The sequence below is a fragment of the Mastomys coucha genome, unplaced genomic scaffold (assembly GCF_008632895.1).
Source record: "Mastomys coucha isolate ucsf_1 unplaced genomic scaffold, UCSF_Mcou_1 pScaffold18, whole genome shotgun sequence".
In the NCBI taxonomy this organism is placed as follows: domain Eukaryota; kingdom Metazoa; phylum Chordata; class Mammalia; order Rodentia; family Muridae; genus Mastomys; species Mastomys coucha.
The window spans coordinates 3,085,691-3,091,029 of NW_022196900.1; the positions used below are offsets into that span (position 1 = coordinate 3,085,691).

At 42.9% G+C, this 5,339-nt stretch overlaps 1 protein-coding gene across 1 annotated transcript in view; it reads right to left on the bottom strand.

Annotated features, from left to right (window-relative positions):
* The window catches only part of Ubap2 (ubiquitin associated protein 2), an 88,059-nt gene that overhangs the window by 67,709 nt on the left and 15,011 nt on the right, over positions 1-5,339 (bottom strand). The window lies entirely within an intron of this gene.

Consider the following 5,339-nt stretch of genomic DNA (forward strand, 5'->3'; position numbering starts at 1 on the left):
AAGAAACATGGGATCTGCTATGGTACCTCCCTCCAGAAAATGGTGAAGGAAACTGAAATCAGCCAGTATCCCAAGTACACTTGCTCCTTCTGTGGCAAGACCAAGACAAGAAACACAAGTCACTGGCATCTGGCACTGTGGTTCCTGCATGAAAACAGTGGCAAGCCTGGACCTGCAACACTTGTACCGGCTCGTCTACCATCAGAAGACTCAAGGAACTAAAAGACCAGTACAAGTGCTACAGTCTGAGACTTAGCCAGTACTAAATGGGTAAATTGGCACTAAAAACAGAAACAAACAAAAAAATCACCCCTAGTTCTATTTAAAAGCATGGTAATTAACCCATGCCTCTAATTCTGGCAAAGTTCAAGGTTGTCCTCAGCTACATAGAATTTGAGGGAAGCCTGGGCTACATGAGAATAAACTAAATGCAAATTTCTGGATAATTTTAATCTTTTGCACAACCACCCCTAAGCATAAAGCAGAATAATTCAAATATGTCACATCACAATGACAAGTTACATTTCTACCCAAGTTTATCTACTGAAATATCCAAAACAGGATGCCAGTACCCAGTATTATTTTCCTAGCAGTTTTCCCTCTCCCTTGTCTCCTATGTTCCTCTGTTCTCGTCTTTGCTATGGAAATCTATTATGCTGTCCAGACTGACCTCAAAAACAACTGGTTTGCTTTAGCCCCCTGTACCACAGGCCTTCCTTTTATCGACTGCTTCCCTTTGGACTTTTGAGGATCTACATTCTCATATTTTACTTTACCTATTTTGTTTTCTGACTTGTCTTTGTAATCTTGAATGTTCATAAGACCAGACAGCTGGGAATGCAGCTCAGTTGGTGGAGTGCCTGTCTAGCATGTACCCTGGGTTCAATCCTCATCTCCCTGCAAAACTGGATATTGGTGGCAGATCCCTGTAATTCTAAGAGGATCAGAAGTTCAAGGTCATCCTCAGTTAGATTGGGGGGGGTACCAGGCCAGACTAGACTAAGTGAAAAAATAAATGAGAAATATAAATAAAAATAAATAAATGAGACGCTGGAGAGGCAGCCAAGTGGTTAAGAGCACTTGTTCTTCAAGAGGACAATAGCCAGAGTGCTGCTTACCAGGATGGAATGTTCAAAGACTAAAAGAAAAGCTATCCCTCTCATTTCAGTTTTCATGTTTCAGGCTAGAGACACAGCACTGCACCTAATGTCAAGGTATCCTTTAGATCTGATTGTTACAAATTACAAGACACAAATGTGAAGTTTTGAATGAGAATGGCTCCCTTAGGCTCATTAATTTGGACACTTGGAGCCCAGTTAATAGAACTCTTTGGAAATGATTAAGAAGTGAACTTCAATGAGTGGTGGTGGTGGTGGTAGTGCATGCCTTTAGTCCTAGCATTCCAGAGGCAGATATAGGCAGATTGCTGAATCTGAGGCCAGCCTGGTCTCTGAGTGAGTTCCAGGACAGCCAAGGCTACACAGAGAAACCCTGTACTGAAACACTCCTCTGGGGTTGGAGAGATGGCCCAATGGTTAAGAGCAGTGACTTCTCTTCCAGAGGTCCTGAGTTCAATTCCCAGCAACCACATGGCTCTTACAACCATCTGTAATGGGATCTGACTTGTTGGAGGTGTGTCACCATGCCAAAAACAAAACAAAACAAAACAAACAAAAAAGCTCTTAACAATTTCAAACTCTTCTTTTTGTTTGTTTGTTTGGCTTGGTTTGGTTTGGTTTGGTTTAGTTTTTCGAAACAGGGTTTCTCTGTGTAGCCCTGGCTGTTTTGGAGCTCACTCTGTAGACCAGGCTGGCCTCGAACTCAGAGATCCACCTGCCTCTGCCTCCCAAGTGCTGGGATTAAAAGTGTGTACCACCACTGCCCGGTGATAGGTTGTTTTGTGAGACAAAGTCACACCACGTAACCCAGGCTAGAGCTGAACTTGAGATTTTCCTACTTCAGCCTTCTAGGCACTATGTAGCACCAATAGATTTCTCTTTAAATCTATTTCCTTTAAGATTAAGGACTGGTGAGGTGGCTCGGCAAGTAATAGCGCTTGTCAGCACGCTGAGTTCTGATTCAGTTCCCAGGATCCATATAGTGCTTAAGAATAAGCCAGGCGGTGGTGGCGCACGCCTTTAATCCCAGCACTTGGGAGGCAGAGGCAGGCGGATTTCTGAGTTCGAGGCCAGCCCGATCTACAGAGTGAGTTCCAGGACAGCCAAGGCTATACAGAGAAACCCTGTCTCAAAAAAACAAACAAATAAATAAATAAATAAAAGAATAAAAGAATAAAACCAACTTCAACTCTCTGATCTCCAAATGAATGCCACGATCCATGCACTCAAGCACACACATCCACTTGAGCATAGCAATCCTCCTCCCCCTCCTCCCACCCGTCCACTCAAGCACACACCCATGCCCACATACACATCACTCACACCTTTCACCCTCTCCCCGCTCATACACTAAGAAGGAAGGGAGGGAGGGAAAGAGGAAAGGAGGGAAGGAGGGAAGAGACTTCTCAAAAGGAACTTCACAAAGCAATCACCAAAAATCCTTAAAAATTTTTTACCACTTCTAAACTGAAAGTGGAGGGTATGGAAACCAGACTAAGAGGATCTTCAACTAGCACACCAAAGCAGTATTGTGGGAAATTCCACCTTCTTTTGGAAACAGAATCTTGTGTAATAAATAGATCTGTGTCCGCGGCATGCACCCAGCTGCTAGACCATAGGAATTGCATTTACACTTGTTTTCCATCAGCTCTACTACTCCGAAACAGGTTCCAAGAGAATTCTTAGAATAGAAACAGACAAGAGCAAGAGACTTCTAAAAATAATCTGTCAGAAACTCTTCCATATCTCAGGTTCTTGAACTACAGAAAGCATGTAGTTACTGCTCCGATTTAACAAGTGAAATTCCAAAACATAAATGAAAAGCAAAAACAAACAAACAAAAAAAATCAAACAAAAGCCAAATAAAATTTCTAATTCAAAATAAACTAAAGATATGGTTCAGTGGTAGATTTTAACCTAGAATTTTTGTTTTATCAACAAAAATGAGAACTTCCTCCCACTACTTAAGGTACAGTCTATATTTGTGATAGAACAGTGCCACTGGCACATGTCTGGCAGTCAGATCTGCATGAGAGAATGAGCTCTCTCCACCACAGGTTCTAGAGGTCAAATTCAGGGCACCAAGTTTTAACACAGTGATTTCACCTGCTGAATCACCCCACACTGGTCCTAGAAAAGGTTTAAACTGTTACTGTTTTCTTTTGCAAGGAGCAGCTATTTCGAGAGATTCCAGGTAGCACATCAAGCCCAGTCTTACTTGCCTAGTATTTAAGAGGCCTTGGGTTCAATCCCTGCCTCTGGGGGGTGAGGAGTTGGATTTGGCAAGGGGGGAGAAAGGAGGAGGTAGGATATCTCAGTTTAGAATGAACTAAAATTGTTAACAGCCACCTACATCTCTCAAGTTTATACAAACAAATTCATCATGAAGACACCAAACTTTAGGCAAAAATAGCTTAAAGCTGTTACATAGCAACTCTATCTATACTGTATAACAATGGTTCTCAACCCAGCATCAACTTGTGGCTCTGTAAGCTCACGAACAAGGAAGAATGCTTACAGAGATACTATTGACTCAGCTGAGACCTCTTGGGTCAGGGGATCCTAGGCATGCACTCATCCCACAATTCTAAAGCAAGTGAGTAATTGTAACAGCGGTAACATACACTGTTTTACTCTGTGACAGATACTACTTTAAGATCTCAGATAGCCAGGTACTTACTATGCAGCATGATACTGGATACATAGCCCAGGATACCTTAGTGGTCCAGAAAGCCACTAAGCTCCACAGCCTTTCAAATACCCAACAACTGTACTCTTGTAACCAGTAATGTTTTATTACTTTCATTTAATTTCCAATCTTGCTTTTTCTATCAGAACCCACTCTTCTCAATCTTTTTTTGCAGGTGAAATCAATTTAGTAAAAAATCTCTACTGGTTTATAAAGTCCAATCCAGGCAGCAAGAAGAATTTACCACTGTCAGTCTGGGAGAGACCAAAGCAAGGAGGGTGCCAACCATTCAGTCATGAGGCTCAACTGCTGGTGCTCGAGTGCCAGCAGCTGATCAAGCCTCCAGCTGCTGGTGGACAAGGACGACCTCCCAACACCCACACAGTATTATCAGCTGCGATGAACTTAGTGCCCATGGAAAAGGAATGGTACTGGTGAACTCTTGAACATTAGAAGACATCAAATTTTACTTGATACAGTCACATTCTCTCCAGCTACCAAAGGTCAGAGCAGGAAAAAGCATGTCATTGCCTGTGGCTTCTTCCATACATTCATCCCACTCCTACCCAGCATTCTTAGCTCTAAACCTCAGTTTTTAATTATTATTATTTTATTGCTCCAGTCTTTCATGGTGCTAGGGATTAAATCCAGGACATCAGATATGATGGGCAACCATTCTATACCACTGAGCCACTTGGCCCAGCCTTTAAACCCTCTCTAACCTAGCAGCTATCGAGGATTCTTTGTGCTCCAACCCCCCTTGAAAGGCTGCTCATTATTCATAACTAATCTTTATCATTATTTCTGACAGATCTGTCTCTCATTACACACAGCATTCCACAGGCCCTATTATGCATAATATAGTGTTCCTCCCGCATCCTGGAGGTCTGGGTTCAAGTCTCAGCATGCATACACCCAAACCCAAAATTACCTTTGTGCTTTATAGTCACTCAGACAAGCACTTCTCAAATAATTTCGAGATGGTAGTTGTCATTAGAACATATTATACTATGCTGGGCACAGTAGCTTGTGCCTAAATTCACATCTTCCCTTGAGAAGATGAAATAGGATGATTCCCAAGAATATGGTGGCATTAATCCCAGCACTTTGGGACTTGGAGAGAGTGCAGTTTGAGGCCAGCCTGGTCTACAGAGCAAGTTCCAGAACACTTGTTATGCAGAAAAACTCTAAAAAACAAAATAAGCGGGGCGGTGGTGGCGCACCCCTTTAAATCCCAGCACTTGGGAGGCAGAGGCAGGTGGATTTCTGGGTTTGAGGCCAGCCAGGGCTATACAGAGAAACCATGTCTCAAAAAACCCAAAAAGCTATAAAGGCAAAGTAGCATTGCTGGAAAGTTGAAGCTGGAGAGATAGATAGCTCAGTGGTTGAAAGAACTGACAACGTTCAATTCCCAGTACATAATAGACAGTTGACAACCACCTGTGCCTCCTGCTCTAAGGGATCTGACACCTTCTTTAAGACCTCTGCAGGCAGCCGGGCAGTGGTGGCGCACGCCTTTAATCCCAGCACTT